We start from the raw sequence: 23,529 nt of genomic DNA, 5'->3' as shown, positions 1-23,529 counted from the left end.
AAATAATGACAGTAGCTGAAATGGTAGGAATTGTTATGTCCATGAAAGCATCTTGCATATTTTTAACTTCTTAGATCGTCGGTTTTTTTTTTTTTTTTTTTTTTTACTAGAGTCAATTGTCCTAAAGGAAGAAAACTCTCAACAAGGAAAAATTCAAGGTGTCAGAATAACCAATTTCCTTATTCACTCTCAGCCTTTTTAGGCCTCATTGTGACACGTTGCCAACTCTTAAGCCATTTTGCAAGTCTCTAGGCAGTGGTTTTCGGGAAGATGTTTCCGAACGGGTGGTACCCACGTCCTCACAGATGGTCACTTGTGTGCCAGAGTTGTTTTGCTCGAATGATGGTTGCCCAAGCCAGGCCCAGTGTTGCCCACCTTAACCGACCGAGAGACTGACTGGCATTCATTACTAGTCACCTCTTCAGGCACTGACTACCAACAGCCCTGCTTGACTTCAATATCGGACATCATCAGAAACAAGGTCACGTCATAAACAAGCGACAGTATAAACTGTCATTGCAGAGAGAAAGAGACGCGGGGCAATCTCGTGTGATCCTTACACTACCCTTTCCGCGTTTGCCAGAGCACTGCAATAAAGACAAATAAGTGAATGAGAGAGAGAGAGAGAGAGAGAGAGAGAGAGAGAGAGAGAGAGAGAGAGAGAGAGAGAGAGAAAGTGGCCATTCGCCGTCGCCTAATCAACGGGGTGTCCATGTTTATGATGTGTGATTAAGGGGGAACGAGGAATGCAATATCATGCGCGCTCTGACGACACAATTGCCGTTTGTGACAGTCGGCGATTACTCACGAATCGGGTGAGGATATTTCTGCCAACGACCAATGCAGGGGAGCACTTTGCCCCGAGAGCATTTTTCCCCGAAACAATGAAGGAAATCTTGAAGGTGTTACTTAAGTTAATAGAGAATTCATTTAGAGTTCTGGAGCAAATTTTGTAACGTTTACCGTTTTTTATCTAGGTAATTGGAACAAAGGTTTTTGAACTATCCTGAAATGTCACTAAAACAATGAAGGAAATCTTGAAATTTGTACTCACGTTAAGAGAGAGTTGAAACAGAATTTTGGAGGAAAGTTTACAAAATCATTTTTTTCAATAGATAATTGGAATAAAGGTAGTGAATTATCCTGAATTAGTCCCAAAACAGTGGAAGAAATCGTGAAGGATTTACTGAAGGATTTACTTAAGTTAATAGACGATTAATTCAGAATTCTGGAACATAGTTTATAATGTTTATCTGGATTTTTTTTTTATTAATGGAATACGACTATTGAATTAATGTGAATTGTCCCCAAAATAATAATGTTAAACTTATGAATTTATAGTGAAATAATGAGAGAAAGCGGAGAAAAGCATTTGGATTTTCCTCAAGTTAATAGAGGATTCAGATAGAATTCTGGAACCAAATTTATATAGTTTGCTCTAGATTGATTGAATAAAAATAGTGAATTATCCTGAATTCTCCCCAAAATAATGGAGGTAAACAGAATTTCTAGTCGGATAATTCAAGGAAACGGAGAAACGCTGTTGAATTCTCACTGAGGTTAATGCAAAGAATTTACGCATATTCTCGAGATTAATGTTGCTAATGTTTTCCTCCGTATTGATAGGAGATATCTTGTAGGTATTCCGCAAATTAACGAAGGAAAGTTTGCGAATTTTTCTTAAATTAAAGAATGGAAATATCTGAGTTTTCCATGCGTTATAGGAAGAAAACATTTCATTTTTCTAAAGTTATGGAGTAAAACATTAATGTTCTTAAAATAATGTTCTTAAAATAATTCATGCGCTTTCCCAGAGTATTGGAGAACTTGTGGATGTTCCCTAAAGTAATGGGGAAATTAATTTGATTTTTCAAATCTGGAATTAAAATGTCTAGTTTCCGCAAATCATCGAAATAAACTGTTAAATTCACCTTAAAACAAATGATGAAATTTTTTTTTCCATTTTCCCCTAACTGATGTTAGAGTACTTGTTAATTTTCTTCACATTAGCAGAGGAAAACCCCAGAACTTTCCCAAAATAATGGGAGGAAACTCATTGTCATCACCAGGTTAATATTTATTTTCTTCAAGCATTATGCAATTACCTCATTGCCATAAGGACTTATGTACTGTGTAATGATATTTCTCCTGGAATGAGCTTTGCTGTCCAGACATGGGGTAGTTTTAAGTGTAGTACATAAGAACAAAGTAGATTAAGATTGGTTAAATGGGTTGGGAATATGTTCACGCTGTCAATGACCACAAATTTTGTGACGCTATTTTAAACTTTGTTTCAAGAGTTTTCTTATTTCTGTGAAATTGCACCAATAAATTATTATAAAGTTTGATGTTAACTTTATGCTTTTGTATCAGATTTTCATGGGTCTCGTTCCCGCACAGCGCATTGTATATGAACCTATTTTAACCTAACCTAACCCAACACACGAGGAAGTGGTGTAATAGAACAAGAACATCATACAAAGGGAATATTCCATCAAAATATTTGAGGCATGGCTAACTGAACAGTCCTTGACTCCAGTGTAAAATATCAATTCAAAGTTATCGTCATAGATTTTAAATCAATGTATCAATCTTGAGTTAATAACGGAGTGTGGGCGAATATAGCCGCTTCTCTTCCACTGACGAATTACTTGGTAAGATCAGGTTCTCGTTTCCTATACCTCGTTAGTAACACTATACCTATTGTTCAGAGTTCCTCTCTGTTCATCGGCGGGTTTAATGTGGATGTAAGCAATATGAGTATGTAGGCACTGACGCATTCAGGAAACCTTATGTATATATATATATATATATATATATATATATATATATATATAAATATATATATATATATATATATATATATATATATATATATATATATATATATATATATATATATATATATATATATATATATATATATATATATATATATATATATTTATATATATAAAAGTGTGTGTGTGCGTTGTGTGTGTATGAGAGAGAGAGAGAGAGAGAGAGAGAGAGAGAGAGAGAGAGAGAGAGAGAGAGAGAGAGAGAGAGAGAGACTAAAGTCAGGATCATATTAAAGAATGTGCGTAAACAACTTACGTTCGTGGAACAGAGTGTAAATCACAACGCCTTTCGACACATTACACCCATTCCATATTGACTGGAGACGTGTTAAAGATATTGATTCACCTCTAGCTCAGCATAATCAGGTCCTTGAATTCCTTTTCATTTTCATCGTCAGGAGCGCAGTTATGTTTTGAGTCGGTTCATTTGCAGGTAATGTGCTCCCCTTCCTTTGCAAACGCGGCCTTGGGACAGCAATTAAAGTAATGTTATATGACAGGGCCAAAACGCCTGGCCGTGTAAAATGATGTGAATGGTTTACTTCAAATGACGTAATGCAACGGCCGTGGAAGGAGAAAAACTACGCAGCACAAAGCGGGAACAGTAAAGAATAACAGATGGGGTAATGTCTTGCCCAAAAGCCCACACCGAGATAGATACCAGATGCCCTGATTCATACATTTTTATCTTCCGCTCGCTTTAGTCTCCTCTCATTTAGGCGTTCAGCTTCAACAACTTTACGTAGCACCTCCTGTTTGAGAATAAATGTTTGCCGGACTTATGAGACCTGAAATGTAACTCACTGCCCCTATAGAGTACCGTACGTGTGTTTACTCTGAGAAAATAAAGACTTATGTCCTCTACGCCGTCTGCCGGAAACAAGAAGTCCCCGAAAATGTGAAAACTGTTTCTGGTGACCCCCTGTGACCCTTTGATAATTTTTTTTTATTTACTCGAGAGATTGAGGCGGGTAGGACTTGGATACCGCCACCTTTTTTTTTTCTTTTTTTTTTAAAGAGACTGAGACGGCTCTCTCTCTCTCTCTCTCTCTCTCTCTCTCTCTCTCTCTCTCTCTCTCTCTCTCTCTCTCTCTCTCTCTCTATATATATATATATATATATATATATATATATATATATATATATATATATATATATATATATATATATATATATATATATATATATATATATATATATATATATATATATATAAAGCAGTTGCGCTCATAATCACACAGTTTTGTATAATATTCGGTGTATATATTCACTTAACACATAATCCTCTTAGATTAAATATCTCAAGAGAGGTTTGACCTTTTCTCAGCAAGAGTTGCGATGAGGTTGCAATTCCCTCATTACATTGATAAAGAGTTATTATTATTATTATTATTATTATTATTATTATTGTTATTATTATTATTTATTTTTTTTACTAATCAGAAAACCAATTATGGGGGATTAGGAAGGATTGGCGACCGTTCCTTCGGTATGGTACATAGATGTACAGAAAAAAGATTTTTGGACAGCATTTCTCACCCTTTACTTATTCCATTTATTTTATTCAGCGTACCCTTCTTAATTCTGTTGCGTGATCCTTTTCCAATGCCTTCTGATCAACTTGAGCTATTTCCGTTATTTCCCACACGGAAGAATGGAAGAGTTAGTGCAAGACTGACTCTTACAGACTAGAGAAGGCAATTAAATGCCTCACTCTAACAGACTAGAGAAGGCTGTTAAATGCTTCACTCTTATAGACTAGAGAAGGCTGTTAAATGCCTCACTTTTACAGACTAGAGAAGGCCTTTTAGTGCCTCACCCTTACAGGCCAGAGAAGGCTGTTAAATACCTCACTATTACAGACTAGAGAGGGCTGTTAAATGCCTCATTCTTACAGACTAGAGAAGGCTGTTAAATGCTTCATTCATACAGACTAGAGAAGGCTGTTAAATGCCTCACCCTTACAGACTAGAGATGGCTGTTAGGTGCCTCACTATTACAGACTAAAGAAGGCTGTTAAATGCCTCACTCTTACAGACTAGAGGAGGCTGTCAAGTGCCTCACTCTTACCGACTAGAGAAGGCTGTTAGATGCCTCATTCTTACAGACTAGAAAAGGCTGTTAAATGCCTCACCCTTACAGACTAGAGAAGGCTGTTGAGGCAGAAGTCTGTTAAGTGCCTCACTATTACAGATTAGAGAAGGTTGTTAAATGCCTCAGTCTTACTGACAAGAAAAGGCTGTTAAATGCCTCACTCTTACAGACTAGAGAAGGCTGTTAAATGCCTCACTCTTACCGACTAGAAAAGGATGTTAAATGCCTCACTCTTACAGAATAGAGAAGGCTGTTAAATGCCTCACTGTTGCCGACTAGAGAAGGCTGTTAAATGCTTCACTATTACAGACTAAAGAAGGCTGTTAAATGCCTCACTCTTACAGGCTAGGAAAGGCTGTTAAGTGCCTCACTCATACAGCCTAGAGAAGGCTGTTAAATGCCTCACTATTACAGACTAAAGAAGGCTGTTAAATGCCTCACTCTTACAGGCTAGGAAAGGCTTTTAAGTGTCTCACTCTTACAGACTAGAGAAGGCTGTTAAATGCCTCACTCTTACCGACTAGAGAAGGCTGTTAAATGCCTCATTCTTACAGACTAGAGAAGGCTGATAATGCTTCATTCATACAGACTAGAGAAGGCTGTTAAATGCGTCACTCTTACAGACTAGAGAAGGCTGTTAAATGCTTTATTCTTACAGACTAGGGAAAGCTGTTAAATGTCTCACTCTTATAGAGAAGGCTGTTAAATGCCTCAATCATACAGACTTGAGAAGGCTGTTAAATGTCTCACTCATACAGACTAGAGAAGGCTGTTAAACGTCTCACTTGTTGAAAAAAATATCGTAGAAAAATTTGCATGACAGCTACTGGAATTAAATATTGGTTCATCATGAAAGTAATAATTCCACTAGGTGCTAATAATACTGATTTTTATACATATTTTAGGTCCCGAATTAAAATCGAAGTGATTGACTTTATTATAAATTTGTAATTCAGAAAATATAGTGGAGCTCAATAAATTTCCCATAATTCAATTCAGTCTCTTCTTCTTCTCCAGATTTTTTTTTTACCCTGTTCTTGCAATAGACGTTGAACCTGGAACATCGAATATGCGAGAGAGAAATGGACTGATGCTTTCCAGCCGATTACCCTCGGGAAAGACCAGATCACTTCTTTCGCGTGTATATTCGCAGCCTTGACATCACACCAATAATTTCTTGTTCATCGCTGCTTGCTTTTGCGGCGGACTACATTTCACAAGCGCGCGGGTGACGCATGCAAGGCGCGCTTATACGAACGCACGCATGTGCGTGGGTTTACTCTCTGTGGACGTGTTTAATGTAATGCCTAAACGTACGCAGAGGTGTACCACTTTGAATGCATATTCATTTGCTTAACATCTTACCTTAGTAATTATAGCCCTTATTATTTACACACACATACATATATATTATACATATATACATTCATACATATATTTACATATTATATATATATATATATATATATATATATATATATATATATATATGTATGTATATATATGTGTGTATATATATATATATATATATATATATATATATATATATATATATATATATATGTATATATATATATATATATATATATATATATATATATATATATATATATATATATATATATATATATATATATATATATATATATAGTTAGTGAACTTTTTCTTTAAAACTGCCATGTGTACCTTCATATTTTAATGCTTTACTATCATATGTAAACGGTATGCCATTTGGTATGAAAACTACGTGCGTTCCGATAATTAGAGCAGACAGAGAGAGCTTTTGCCGCCGTCGACGTAGAAAAAGAATCTTGGATCTTCATCCGTTGTCGGTTTATTTTCAAAATCTATTCAACTCTTCCGTGGTACATAACTCACCACTACGCAAAATTTCATTCAAGTCCATTCAGAACTTTCTGAGATATTTATGGATAAACAGAAAAAATAAATTATAGAACTTACTCGGGCGAGTACAAGACTTCATTTCAACTCCTTTCTTCAGTTTTCCCGTCCACAATAACGGCGTCTTTATTTGCATTGTTATTTAATCTACGGTGAGGGAAGTGCATATGATTGCAGATAGTTTTGACAGGTAGAATGTTTAATTATGAAAAGTACTTCTTACTTTTACAGAAAATTCTCCAGGCTTTGTCATTCGCTCCCAGAAACTAGAATCTTTTGCCTTCCTCAGTATTCCCCTCCCCCCAGTTGTTTAATCCTCTTAACCTAACGTAACATGATCGTCGTTACTGAGCCGAGGGCTCCGCCCTTTGGAGTGCCACTGTCTGCTGGGGTTCTTCGACCCCAACCCCTCTCCAGTATGATATCCCAAGATACAGTTAAACTCATCTTCTTCTAAATAGAAATCGAGCTTATTTTGGGCATACTTGCCTCGGCGACTTCAACACTTGATAAATATGTTAAACGTGACAGACAGACGGACGGACAAACGGAGGGCAAGCTATAGTCATCCCAGCTTTATTGGTAGGAGACTGAATGGAGTTACATGATTATGGACGAGTTCTTTTGATACCCAGAAAAGGAATGATATGTGTTCTTTCGATTATCTGTTTATTCTGGGTTGAATGTCTGGATCTGATTTTGAATTTCTCACATAGACATATATATATATATATATATATATATATATATATATATATATATATATATATATATATATATATATATATTTGTGTGTGTTTGTGTGTATATATACATACATACGTACATACATTCATACATACATACATACGTGTTTACCGATTTATTGTACATGAGTTTTGTTGGTAATATTAGCTATGGATACTGGAGACGGTTGATGAATGTGTGTGCTGTTTGAACAGAATTGATGTACATAAAAAAGGTTTTCAGCCCCAACTAAATTATTGTTCGACTAATATTGGTAATAGCAATTTCATTATTGTCAATTATACAACGGGAATAGCCTACCAATCTGATTTTTGTTGTATTTTTCATTAATTCGAACTTACAGCTAAGATCCAGTTTTCGAAGTATGATCTGTCGTTGTCTGTCATTTTTTTTAGCACAGAAACCGCATTTGAAAAATAAGTTGTAGGGTTCACTGAATGAATCCGTTGTCTTTCCTGCCCAAGAGAAAATTGGAGTCATTTCCTTTCGGAGTTGCTGCACGGTTCACCAGATTTTGCTGGCTCCGTGACCCGGGCTGTGATTCGTTCGCTGTTGTAGAGAGCCAGAATTTCTCGAATGAGCTGCAGTGGATTTTCCCTGCGCGGCAGAAAGCTGATCTTGGTCTTAAATATCCTGTGCATGACAAGGCCAAGAGAAAGAGAAGATCTGCTCACTTCCCCCAATATCCCCCGTTTAGGCGGAACTTTGTTTACCTCCTTGTTGCGTCAGCAGGTGAATTGCCGTAATGAGCAGCTACCTCTAAGATACGTCATCGCCTACGTAGTTACCCCAGGTGGGAGGCGGCTCCACCCAACTGGGTAGACCTTGTCTCTCTTGGCTGAAACACGCGGCCTATATTACTGTATGTAGTGAACCATTGATGCTGTCAATTCCTGCAACATTTTGTCCAAATGATGGCATCTCTTTATGTAATTACGGATATATACCTGATGGATATATTATGAAGCTTTTTATTTTTATCCATATTCATACTTGATTTCCTTCGGTCAGTAAGTAGTTCTTATGTTTAATGTTTATTTACGAATATTTCTCAGTGCATGATACCAACTCAGTTCATCATATTTACCTCTTCCTCTCTTTGGGTCAAATACATTATTTATAGGGATCTCGGGCATTCATTAGCATGCTTCTAATTCAGTGATGATGTTGATTCCGCTTTTTTCCCTCTTGCATTAGTTTTTTTTTTTTTTTTTTTTACCGTGTTTCTACTTACATATTTCAACTTCTAGGAAACATCAATAAGCTGGAATTTTGAATGCCAAAAGCAAGTCTGAAAGTTGTTCATGTATTTCTGTCAATAAACCTCTCCAAAGTATTGAGCTTTATCCTTCTAGGTTTTATAAAGTTTCTTCCTCTCTTATGTTTGGAACTACACACACACACATATACACACACACACACACACACACACACACACACACACACATATATATATATATATATATATATATATATATATATATATATATATATATATATATACATACAGAGGAGGAACAAAATTATGAACTCCAGGAAGGGGAAGCTTAATACTACGGAAAGGTATAATATGCATACGTACATATATATGTATGTATGTATGTATGTATGTATGTATGTATGTATGTATGTATGTATGTATGTATGTATGTATGTATATGTATTTGTGTGTTTGTGTGTGTGTGCGTGTGTATGTGTACATTGCCAGGATTATCCAAACTTTTAGCTTTCTGTTTCCGTCAGAATTAGCCCTTCAGAAGCCTACTACGGGTATGCCTTCGAACTTGTAGCAATAAAGTCCTTGTAAACCTGCCTGTCGTGTCTTTCGTATCAGACTTGGAGAGTTTAATGGAGAAACTACCACCACTGTTTCACGATGGTTTTATGATTATGGTACGAAAAGAATATTATTGAGCGAGCGACTTGAACTTTTATTGTTACTGAACACAGTTTGACTCTAGATAATGTGATGGGTCTACACCATATTTCCATGGATTATGATAATGGAATCGAATTTGGCTCTAGGGAATATGATTACTGAACGCATATTAGCTCCAGGGAATATGATTATTGAACACATACGTTTGAATATGATTACTGAACGCAAATTAGCCTTCAGGTAATATGATAGTTGAGCACTGCATATTTTTCTTGAGTGCGTAAATGTTAAGCTGCGTGATTTTAGCATCGTTTACTGGAAATGAGAATGTCACTGCAAGGATAAAGTTTAAGTTTATTCCCTTTGCTAAACAGCCTGGAGGAAGATGGGCTGAAGTTTTGGGAGGTAGGAAAACTGGCAAGGCAATTTTCTTTTGTATGTGAAGAGTAAGTGATGATTAAGGTTTTCCGTCTTCCTTTTGCACTCCTGGCATTTTGTTTCAAGTTATTTACTACGTTTATGATTGGTTGTTGTGTATGTTGATATACTTGGCCTTTTTCCCCTCTGTTGGCAGTCAGTTCTTGAGAAGATTGCTGTGATTATTCACAATCTTTGGAACCTTCCATAAGTATATGTCTTATCATTTCCACTACTTCTCCTGTTGCTATACTACTACTACTACTACTACTACTACTACTACTACTACTACTACTACTACTACGCATAATAATAATAATAATAGTACCCAGTGTTCTTTTCAAATCAGTCTCTAGTCGAGGTCGCTGTTTTTAATGGTAACTGATTTAATGACCCATGGTCTTGTATTTAGTTAATAGGACTGTGTTTCTAATTAAATTCAGAGCAGTGGCTGATAAATGCTTGCGCACTTCAAAATGCTCGAAATACGTATTAATCGTTGAGAAGGTATATTAGTGATGGTGACTGGTGTCATATGGTTATCCTTTTTATCTCTCTCGTATGAAAAGCAGTGCAGGTACCTCACTATACCCCCCAAATAAAAATACAGCAGAATAACATCTTTCAAAACTCTTGCTTTTCCTTATATTTCTTTTTTCTCTTATATTCTCTTTTGTTTCTCCCGTTAGTTATTTTTTCTCCCCCCGACGAGTCAAGCTGCAGAGCACGTAGGAATTTATGCCGTGTGCCTTTACATATTTCCTCTCCGAATGAAAATGGTCAACTGGGAAACACGGTTCTCGTTTCCTTTTTTTTTTTTTTTGTTCCGTTGTTTAAGGAGATGCGGATGATTTGTGTTCTTTAAAATGGACCTCGTTGTTGCATGTTTATTTGTAGACGAATTAATGGGTTTCATTTTTATCCTCTTGCAGGTAAGGATGTTTTCAAGGAGGGGAAAAGACTCCCAGAATATTTCGAAGAGTGCGTTGTCTTGACAGGTAATTAGCTTTCTTAGTATTTCACACACACACACACACACACACACACACACACACACACACACACACACACACACTCACTATATATATATATATGTATATATATATATATATATATATATATATATATAGTGTATGTTATATATATATATGTATATATATATGTATACGTATGTATGTATTCTTGTATTGTTACACCGGCTATAGAAGGTGATTTAAAATTTAAAAAAGAAACTGAGTATATGACTTCGAGGAAAGCTAAACCTCGGAGCTTTAGTTGTAAACATGTATATTTACCCCCCTTTTTGTTTTGTTGTGTCTTTTGGTAAAACCTGGTCTTCCTTGTTATATTAACTTTATGTTATGTGTAGTGTACTTAGGATTCCCTTAAAGGGGGAAAATCTTTCACTGCGTTGTTTCACCTTCTTCGTGGCCCATATGTTCAACATATGAAAGACATTTCTGAAGGAAAATACAGTTTGATATTCAGTGTGTTAGTCGAGGTTGTATGAGAGAGAGAGAGAGAGAGAGAGAGAGAGAGAGAGAGAGAGAGAGAGAGAGGGAGAGAGAGAGAGAGATTCTGTATTTTTGTGCTGATCTGTTTTCAAACTTTCATAGAGAGAGAGAGAGAGAGAGAGAGAGAGAGAGAGAGAGAGAGAGAGAGAGAGAGAGAGAGAGAGAGAGATCTGTATTTTTGTGCTGATGTATTTTCAAACTTTCATTGAGAAAAGAAAAGTGTACCTTAGTTTTACCAGACCACTGAGCTGATTAACAGCTCTCCTAGGGCTGGCCCGAAGGATTAGACTTATTTTACGTGGCTAAGAACCGATTGGTTATTTAGCAACGGGACCTACAGCTTATTGTGGGATCCGAACCACATTATAGCGAGAAATGAATTTCTATCACCGGAAATAAATTCCTCTAACTCTTCAACAGCCGGCCAGAGACTCGAACTCGGGCCTGGCGAGTACCAGTCCACAGCTCTACCGACTCGCCCAACGAAGAGGTTACTTTCATTGAGAGAGAGAGAGAGAGAGAGAGATTCTGTATTTTTGTGCTGATCTATTTTCAAACTTTCATTGAGAGAGAGAGAGAGAGAGAGAGAGAGAGAGAGAGAGAGAGAGAGAGAGAGAGAGAGAGAGAGAGAGAGACCTTACAGCCCTTACAGTTCGTTCGGGTTGCCCCGAGGTCCTTCAGTGTGAGACACCTTTGATGTCTACCAGAGAATTACTAATGCATCTTCCGGTATATTTTGTATCTTCCAATCTTGGATGGTCTGGGATGCAGCTTAGATATTTGTCGAGCTTATTCTTAAACACAGCTACGCTCACTCCTGATATGTTCCTCAGATGAGCTGGTAATGCACTGAATAATCGCTGCATTATTGATGCTGGTGCGTAGTGGATTAATGTCCTGTGTGCTTTCCTTAGTTTTCCTGGTATAGTTTTGGGCACTATTAATCTGCCTCTGCTTGCTGTTTCTGATATTTTTAGCTCCATGATATTTTCGGGAATTCCTTCTATCTGTTTCCATGCCTGTATTATCATGTAGCGTTCTCTTCTCCTTTCGAGACTTTATAATTTTAAGAATTGTAGTCTTTCCCAGTAGTCTAGGTCCTTAACTTCTTCTATTCTAGTTGTAAAGGACCTTTGTACACTCTCTATTTGTGCAATATCCTTTCGGTAGTGTGGGTACCATATCATATTGCAATATTCAAGTGGATTACGTACATACGTTTTATAAAGCATAATCATGTGTTCGGCTTTTCTTGTTTTGAAGTGCCGGAACAACATTCCCATCTTCGCTTTGCATTTTGCCAATAGTATTGCTATTTGATCATTGCATAGCATATTCCTATTCAGCATCACACCAAGGTCTTTAATTGCTTCCTTATTTGTGATTGTCTCGTTATTAGGTCCCTTATATGCATATAGCATTCCTTCTTTATCACCATAGTTTATTGATTCAAATTTATCAGTTAAATACCATCCTATTTACCTCTGCCCATTCATATATTTTGTTTAGGTCTCTTTGTAGCGAGTTCCTATCTTCACCACAAGTAATTTCTCTACTTATTCATGTGTCATCGGCGAAACTTCTCACTACCGAGTCCTTAACATTACTGTCTATGTCTGCAATCATAATAACAAACAGCAATGCAGCTAACACCGTACCTTGTGGCACACCGGATATTACCTTAGCTTCATCCGATTTCTCATCGTTTGCAATCACTATCTGTTTTCTGTTATGCAAAAATTCTTTTATCCATCTTCCTACTTTGTCCACAATATTATGTTTTCTAATTTTTTTAGCTAATATATTATGGTCTACATTGTCAAAAACTTTTGCAAAGTCTAGGTAAACCACATCTGTATCTTTTTCCTTTATCATATTTTTATATATGTTTTCATGGTGGACTAACTGTTGGGCACAAAACCATGTTGTCCTATATTAAATAAACTATTTTCCATTAAATGTTTCATTGTATTTTTCCTCATTACCCTTTCATACACTTTCATAATATGTGATGTTAGACTCACAGGCCTATAATTACTTGCCTCTAGTCTTGATCCACTTTTGAAAATAGGGGCAATATATGCTAATTTATGTTCATCATAAATCTTGCCTGTATCTACACTATGTCTTAATAATATTGCGAGCGGCTTTGCAATAGAATGAACTACTTTCTTTAACAAAATAGCAGGGACGCCGTCTGGTCCGGTAGCTGATCCATTTTTAATTTCATTAATACCCTGCACAATATCGGCTTCATTAATATCTATGTCCGATAAATATTCACTATTTTCATCTCTTATTTCTGTATCATTATCTTCATTATCAATATTCTAGGTGTAAATTCTCTCTTATATCTTTCTGCTAATATGTTGCATATTTCCTTTTTTTCATTCGTTAATCGCCCTTCAATTCTTAGAGGGCCTATTTCTACTCTTAGAGAGAGAGGTTCTGTATTTATGAGCTGCTCTATTTTCAGGGTTTCATTGAGAGAGAGAGAGAGAGAGAGAGAGAGAGAGAGAGAGAGAGAGAGAGAGAGAGAGAGATTCTGTATTTTTGTGCTGATCTATTTTCAAACGTTCATTGAGAGAGAGAGAGAGAGAGGTTCTGTATTTATGAACTGCTCTAGTTTCAAACTTTTGTTGAGAGAGAGAGAGAGAGAGAGAGAGAGAGAGAGAGAGAGAGAGAGAGAGAGAGAGAGAGAGAGAGAGAGAGAGAGAGGTTCTGTAGGCTATTTATGAGCTGCTCTATTTTCAAGGTTTCACTGAGAGGGAGAGAGAGAAATTCTGTATTTTTGTGCTGATCTATTTTCAAACGTTCATTGAGAGAGAGAGAGAGGTTCTGTATTTATGAACTGTTCTAGTTTCAAACTTTCATTGAGAGAGAGAGAGAGAGAGAGAGAGAGAGAGAGAGAGAGAGAGAGAGAGAGAGAGAGAGATTCTGTATTTTTGTGCTGATATATTTTCAAACTTTCATTGAGAGAGAGAGAGAGGTTCTGTATTTATGAACTACTCTAGTTTCAAACTTTCAATGAGAGAGAGAGAGAGAGAGAGAGAGAGAGAGAGAGAGAGAGAGAGAGAGAGAGAGAGAGAGAGAGAGTCTGTAGGTAAGCACTGATCTGTTTTCATACTTTTGTTTGGCCAGAAGTTTTAGTGTTTATCTCGTGCTAACCCCATATGAAAAATGGGAAAAAAGCACGTTAAACGAAGAAGAAGAAGATCTTGTGAGCCCCACGTAATCCTTTATCACTCTCATTTTAATATTATATGAGTTGCAGGCAGCCTCTTTTAAATCTAACTAATGTTATGTCTGTTAGCTTTACTGTGCAACATTTCCTGGTAATTCATGGACCGCTGTATACTTAATCTAAATATTTTTAAGATTTTTTTTTTCAGAGATTTGACGGTAGAATTATAGACCTTATCGTAACCGTAATTAAGGATGAGGGTATTCGCATTAAATATCGCGAATTTATAACTCCGCTAATTTACATCACAAAGGCTTAGAAAAACTTCCCTTGATTTTTCTTTTATTTAAAGGATTTACGGTGCACATCGATTGCACGATGCTCGAGATATGTTTTCTTTGTTTTTATTTATCTTTTTTAATTCTTGTGATTAGATTATTGCTCGAGTGTTTGATGGCAGCCTCTCTTTTTTCGTTTTCAGAATTTGAATGTGAAGCATCGAAATCAAAATGTGAGCCGTTATTCTTTCTTGTGTTATATTTGTTGTTAATACAGATTTTAGTTTCTCATACATTATATATATATATATATATATATATATATATATATATATGTATGTATGTATGTATGTATGTATGTATGTATATATACACATGTATATGTATATGTATGTGATTATAATCACACTAACACGCGATTTACGTATCATACATCACCATTGGTGAAAAAAAAAATAAGAGACAGGTTGTAGGTCCAGACCGGTTTCGACTTATATATATATATATATATATATATATATATATATATATATATATATATATATATATATATATATATATATATATATATATATATATATATATGTATATATATATATATATTTGTGTGTGTGCGTGTGAAACTGGTTTGTGTTAACATGATGCTACCGTTATATAACAGTTCTGCTACCTTCGTAGTTCAAGTTAACAAGTAAATATTTACTTACCCGTATTTATACTGTATGTAAAACATTTGACTCGATTCCTCCATAATTCAAAACGTAACTCCCCTTAGGCAGAACGATTCCGAATAAACTTCTCGCGCTTGTTTGAGGAAATCCCTTCGAGGTCACACAATCCAATTTCCAGACATCACGCGACGGTGTTTGTTCGTTCATTCAGCGTGACGCGAGTAATCTTCCGGGATGCTCGATATACAGGTATTCCCCCGTGATGCAGGAGTTTGTATTGAATGCGAATACTTTATTTTTTGTATCCTGCGAATACTTTATTTTTGCGCACAGCGAGTAGTTTATTTTTTGCATACTGCGAATACTTTATTTTTTGCATACTGCGAATACTTTATTTTTGTATTCTGTAAATACTTTATTTTTGTATATTGCGAATACTTTATTTTTGCATTCTGCGAATACTTTGTTTTTGAATACTTTATTTTTTGCATACTGCGAATACTTTACTTTTGTATACTTCAAATACTTTATTTTTGTATACTGCAAATACTTTATTTTTGTATACTGTGAATACTTTATTTTTACATTCTGCAAATACTTTATTTCTGAATACTTTATTTTTTGCATACTGCAAATACTTTGTTTTTTTGCATACTGCGAATACTTTATTTTTGTATACTGCGAACACTTTATTTTTGCATTCTGCGAATACTTTATTTTTGAATACTTTATTTTTTGCATACTGCGAATACTTTATTTTTTGTATACTGCGAATACTTTATTTTTGTATACTGCGAATACTTTATTTTTGCATTCTGTGAATACTTTAGTTTTGAATACTTTATTGTTTGCATACTGCGAATACTTTATATTTGCATGTGCCTGCTTGAAAGTATTTTATTTTTTCTTTCCCGAGTTTTTTCCTGTCGTCGATGACAGTTGGTGATGTGTTGAGTTGTGATGTTAACTTGGACTTCATTACGAATAAAATTAAATATGTAAACAAACAGAACTGTTTTATGGCTTTTTGTGTAGGAGGTTAATGCCCCAACTTAACGCAAGTACGAATGAAGCAAAATATTTAGACCATGCTATTTAAGAACAGACGACTGGAAGAAAGTTAAGTACACCTTAGTTTAACCAGACCACTGAGCTGATTAACAGCTCTCCTACGGCTGGCCCGAAGGATTAGATTTATTTTTACGTGGCTAAGAACCAACTGGTTACCTAGCAACGGGACCTACAGCTTATTGTGGAATCCGAACCACATTATGACGAGAATTTCTATCACCAGAAATAAATTCCTCTAATTCTTCATTGGCCGCTCGGAGAGTCGAACGCTGGGACTGGAAGAACCGTGGATTACTAACACCCAAGAGCATTGGGATGCTTACAAAAAAGGAGCGAAAATAAAAATGGTATTATTCTTTATCTGAGATTTCCAAAAATAATCAGAGAGAAGGACTGGCCTAAAAGAGATATAACATTTATGAAAGGGTAAATTTACACATGTTACGTGGAGGTAGATATTATGAAACGGAGCCACTGAAAAAAAAAACCGAATTTTAATAAATCTTCTACATTAAATTGGAATAAAACATGGAAAAGAAATTGGTCTCACCGCTTTGTCCACTACAGAAATTAATTTCAGCCTTTTATATCATCTTGCTAATTTTAATAACCTTGTTTTGATTTTTACAAGGACCAGCATATCTTAAACACTCCGTTTGTAGGGTACATCACCGAATGCTTCAGTTGGCTTGTAAAATTGTAAATGTCTCCAGTGTTCATATCTTCCATATATATATATTCACACACACACACACACACACACACACACACACACACACACACACACACACACACACATATATATATATATATATATATATATATATATATATACATACATACATATATATAGCTATATGATTATTATCACTTTTGTACGTGATTCATTTATCACACATTACCACAGGTGAAAAATAAGAAGCGGGGTGTAGGACCTACACCCCGCTTCTTATTTTTCACCTGTGGTAATGTGTGATATAGCTATATATGTAGTTATGTATACACACAGACACATATTACAAGGCAGCCTTCCGCATTCTTAAAGGAAGATACTTCCCGTCCAGTATGATTAGAGGAGATGCATTGGATACATACATTAAAATGAAACAAGTTCAAATATCCAGAGAGAGAAAAGGCAACTCCTGAAGATCTAGCCTTGATGTTATAAAAGACTCGTCGTCCTTTATATCAAAGATTATATACTTATATGTATATATATGTGTGTGTGGGTGTGTGCGTGTAATCTTTGATAGAAAGGACGACGAGTCTTTTATAACATCAAGGCTGGATCTTCGGGAGTTGCCGTCTCTCTCTGGGTATTTGAACTTGTTTCATTTTAGTGTTTGTACCCAATGCATCTCCTCTGATCATACTGGACTGGAAGTATCTTCCTTTAAGAACGCGGAAGGCAGCCTTGTAATGAGACTGCCTCAGTTCATTCTATTTGTTGGTTTGAGAGAGAGAGAGAGAGAGAGAGAGAGAGAGAGAGAGAGAGAGAGAGAGAGAGAGAGAGAGAGAGAGTATGAAGGAGGCAAGTGCAGGGCTGAGAAAAGCCTCGTTGTGAAACTGCCACAATCCATGTATGATTGTCATGGCAGAAAGAAAGTGCGAGTTTATTTTTCTTATCGTTATGAGGGAAATATAATGACCTAATTCACACTCTCCGAATCATTTTTAAAAGTTCCTTTGATTCGGCTAAATTTTGGCTTCATTGAAATGCGAGCATTTGCAGCAGCAGAAGTAGCAGTAGTAGTATAACTACTAGTAGTAGTATTATTAATAGTAGTTATATGCTTTTACTTCACGTTTCACGTTGTCCGCAGTTTTCCCAGTATACGAAGTAATGGCTTATGGTGATTTAGAATCCAGAATTTCTTTTTCACAGAATTTAAGAATACTGTATGTATACTGTATGCATAGATTTAAGAATACTGTATGTATAGAATTTAAGAATACTGTATGGATAGGTTTTAAGAATACTGTATATATAGAGTTTAAGAATCAGTATGTATTGAATTTAAGAATTCTATATGTATTGAATTTAAGAATCTGTATATATAAAATTTAAGAATATTGTATGTATAGAATTTAAGAATACTGTATGTATAGAATTTAAGAATACTGTATGTATAGAATTTAAGAATACTGTATGTATAGAATTTAAGAATACTGTATGTATAGAATTTAAGAATATATGTATAGATTTTAAGAATATTGTTTATATGTTATCAAATGTTGCCAGGGAGCAAAATTTAATTTGCATCTCAGAAGATCATTTTTACTGCCTCCTGCTTTTCGTCGCTTGTTCTGCCATCGATACATCAATTGATATCCTCTCTGAATGTCAGCGTCCTCTTGGAAACTTTATTATTATGACGAGGATGGCGGTAATAGAAGGATTTTTGGCTTTCAAAGGATATAGATAAGATTAAGGATTTTTGTTTTTTAAAGGATATACAGTAGGAAAGACTAATGATTTTTGGCTTTCAAGGATATAGATAAGATTTAGGATTCTTGGCTTTCAAAGGATATAGATAAGATTTAGGGTTTTTGGCTTTTAAAGGATATAGATAACATTTAGGATTTTTGGCTTTCAAAGGATATAGATAAGATTTAGGATCTTTGGCTTTCAGAGGATATAGATAAGATTTAGGATTTTTGGCTTTCAAAGGATATAGATAAGATTTAGGATCTTTGGCTTTCAAAGGGTATAGATAAGATTTAGGAATCTTGGCTTTCAAAGGATATAGATAAGATTTAGGATCTTTGGCTTTCAAAGGATATAGATAAGATTTAGGATTTTTGGCTTTCAAAGGATATAGATAAGATTTAGGATCTTTGGCTTTCAAAGGGTATAGATAAGATTTAGGATTCTTGGTTTTCAAAGGATATAGATATTTAGGATTTTTGGCTTTCAATGGATATAGATGAGATTTAGGATTTTTGGCTTTCAAAGGATATAGATAAGATTTAAGATTTTTAGCTCTCAAAGGATATAGATAAGATTTAGGATTCTTGGCTTTCAAAGGATATAGATAAGATTAAGGATTTTTGGTTTTTAAAGGATATACAGTAGGTAAGACTAAGGATTTTTGGCTTTCAAAGGATATAGATAAGAATTAGGATTCTTGGCTTTCAAAGGATATAGATCAAATTTAGGATTTTTGGCTTTTAAAGGATATAGATAACATTTAGGATTTTTAGCTTTGAAAGGATATAGATAAGATTTAGGATTTTTGGATTTTAAAGGATATAGATAAGACTTAGGATTTTTGGCTTTCAAAGGACACAGATAAGATTTAGGATTTTTGGTTTTCAAAGGATATGCAGTAGATAAGATTTAGGATTTTTGGCTTTCAAAGGATATAGACAAGAATTAAGATTCTTGGCTTTCAAAGGATATAGATATGATTTAGGATTTTCGGCTTTCAAAGGATATTGATAACATTTAGGATTTTTGGTTTTCAAAGGATATACAGTAGATAAGATTTAGGATTTTTGGCTTTCAAATGATATAGATAAGAATTATGATTCTTGGCTTTCAAAGGATACAGATAAGATTTAGGATTTTCGGCTTTCAAAGGATACAGATAAGATTTAGGATTTTCGGCTTTCAAAGGATATAGGTAAGATTTAGTATTTTTGGCTTTCAAAGGATATAGATAAGATTTAGGATTTTCGGCTTTCAAAGGATATAGATAAGATTTAGGATTTTTGGCTTTCAAAGGATATAGATAAGATTTAGGATTTTCGGCTTTCAAAGGATATAGATAAGATTTAGGATTTTCGGCCTTCTAAGGATATAGATAAGATTTAGACCATTGGTCGGGTGACTTCCTGATTGGCCATCGTCCATGGGGAACTGGCACAATTATCCCCAGAGAATCTGTCTCTTGATTGATTGCGTATTGTTCGTCTCTGTGGGCATCAGTATCGGTATTGTTTTGAGGTGGCACAGTTTCCATTTTCCCGGTGCCAAAGGTATTCCATTTATTTTGCTGTAAGTTTGTTTCTGAAGTTTTCCTTGTCAGTTTTATGAATGTTGATCTACTGACGTTAAATAGTGTAATGCTGTGTTACAACATTATGTTTTATTGCTGTAATGCATTTTTGTATTATGAGTAACACATTATGTATAATTATATATATATATACATATATATATATATATATATATATATATATATATATATATATATATATATATATTAATGCGAATGTATGTATTTTTGTCACTTATACACGTGCGGCTATTTTATATTTACAAATACTAAGCCCCAAATATCGTTTGATATTGAATTCACTATACCTTGGTAAATAAATTACACCCAAAACTAACTATAATTGACAAGCGCATTTGCGCCGGCCAGGATTCCAACAGTGACATAACTATTAAAAATTTTTATTACATGACTATTAACAGTTTTTATTCATTATCAGTGACATGACTAAAAGTTTTTATTCGTTATCAGTGACATGACAATTAAAAGTTTTTATTCATTATCAGTGACATGACATTAAAAGTTTTTATTCATTATCAGTGACATGACTTTTAAATGTGTATATTCATTATCAGTGACATGACTATTAAAAGTTTCTATTCATTAGCAGCGACATGACTTAATATTTAACTTTCAATAAATAAACGTCATAGAGAATGAGTGATAAAGAAGTCAGTTCGGTTTATGCGAAGACGCGACCAGGTTTCTAGGCAGGAAGAGCTTGGTTTCGTGTTTTGTTGAACTTTTGTTGCTAAAGATGGTCTTATTACTGTGTTATACTGTATCCTAGATATTATCGCCATATCTTTGGGACTGGAATTTTATCACTAACGTTACCCATTACATCATTGGAGGTTTTTTTTATTAGCTTGAGACTATCGCTTTCATTACAAGTTAGAATATCCCTGAAATGTTACTGTTATTGTTAATATTATACTTTTATATGCTGGAGACTATTCGTTTACATACTGTATCCTCGACATAATGTGTTTACTATATCCGTGGGTTCATCCTCGCCTTTCTGTGAGATTTTTTTATAAATTAATATTTATGTAGATATTGATACATTGTAAGCTTCCGAAAGCTTCATTACTGAATGATGACAGACCCGACTTTGGAAAAGAAGCTAGTCAAAAAACTGGAAATGCCGAAGAGTGTAGTGAAATTATATTTTTGAAAGGGAGTATCATGCAGCTTTGACCTAATTCGTAAATTCATGCCTATAACTATCACCCAGTATTTATGGGGGATTTTATAGACTCTTATTTGCCTATTTAATAAAAAAAAATCTCTGGTTTATAAAAAAAAAAAACTTTGACGAGAACGTCGGGGTTCAAGACACAAACAGAGATCTATAGACTTGGACTCCTCTTTCCATCAGTATTCATATTGTTCTTTATGCTGAGGACGTGAGTTATGGATATGAAGCTGGACGAGAATTTTGAAAGCCCATTTCCCCGTGGCTTTGATGCTATCGATAGCTTGCGCTTCCTAACCCAACCCTTCGTCATATTTATCAAGCCGACCTTTATATTTTTTTATGTCGATGGTTTTATAAGGTGCAACGTATGAAATATATATGACAGTATTAGGATATTTTCATTAATTTATTATTGTTCAGATGTATTCAAATATTGTTGAGTTTTAGTAATATACAGAATAGAACACTACTTTAGAGACAGACGTATACAAAATAGAACATTAGAGACAAACTCGTACAGAATAGAGCACTACTTTAGAGACAGACGTGTGTATATTTTTTAAGTTTTATCGATATACAGAATAGAACATTACTTTAGAGACAGACGTGTACAGAATAGAACATTACTTTAGAGACAGACGTGTTTATATTTTTTTTAGTTTTATCGATATACAGAATAGAACATTACTTTAGAGACAAACTTGTTTATATTTTCACTGAACAGGTTAAACGTTATTTATCATACAACATGACTTTAGCTGCAAACGTAAATCTATTTTGTATTGAGTATGTGGAAAGTTATCGATTTATAGAACATTGCATATTCGTACTAAATTGCACAAAATCGGAATTTCTTTTCGCAACCGATTCAGTTTTTTTTTTTTTTTTTTTTTGCGTATTGGATATCGATGAGACGCAAAACACTTCTCTGCCATTTATCCACTTCAGAGATCGGCCATGTGATATTTCTGTCTCTCTATCTCACTTTTTTCATTCACACTATCTTTCTCTCCCTTTTCCCCTCACGCGGTGCACTGTAGGCATTGCTTAAGGTTGCTTGCAGCGTTCCTTCGGCCCCTAGCTGCAATCCCTTTCATTCCTTTTATTATACCTCCATTCATATTCTCTCTTCCATCTTACTGTCCACCCTTTTCTGACAAATGTTTCATATTGCAAGTGCGAGGTTTCTCTCCTGTTACACCTTTCAAACCTTCTTACTGTCAGTTTCCCTTTCAACGCTGAATGACCTCATAGGTCCCAGTGCTTGACCTTTGGCCTAAATTCTATATTCTATTCCATTCCATTCCATTTCCCTCCCTTTCAGTATAATCAGAAGTCTAACGATTAATTACTACCAATCTTGACATCGGATGTCTTGCGGTATTCTCATTTATTTGTTTTTATTTTCAGGAATTTCTTTCGATTTTTTTTTATTTCTATATATTGAAGGATTTAACTTATATTGTTTTTTGGTGCAGGATATTATCTTGTGAATATTTTATGATGGATGCTCTCTCTCTCCCCCTCTCTCTCTCTCTCTCTCTCTCTCTCTCTCTCTCTATATATATATATATGTGTATATATGTTTGTATGTATATATATATATATACAGTATATATATATATATATATATATATATACATATACATATATATATATATATATATATTTATAATTCTCTGTGATTCCTATAATCTTCTAACTTTCAGAAGACGGGTCCGGTTTAGCCT

This window comes from Macrobrachium rosenbergii, chromosome 10 (genome assembly GCF_040412425.1).
Source record: "Macrobrachium rosenbergii isolate ZJJX-2024 chromosome 10, ASM4041242v1, whole genome shotgun sequence".
NCBI classification, from domain to species: Eukaryota; Metazoa; Arthropoda; class Malacostraca; order Decapoda; family Palaemonidae; genus Macrobrachium; species Macrobrachium rosenbergii.
This window is presented reverse-complemented; position numbering follows the sequence as displayed.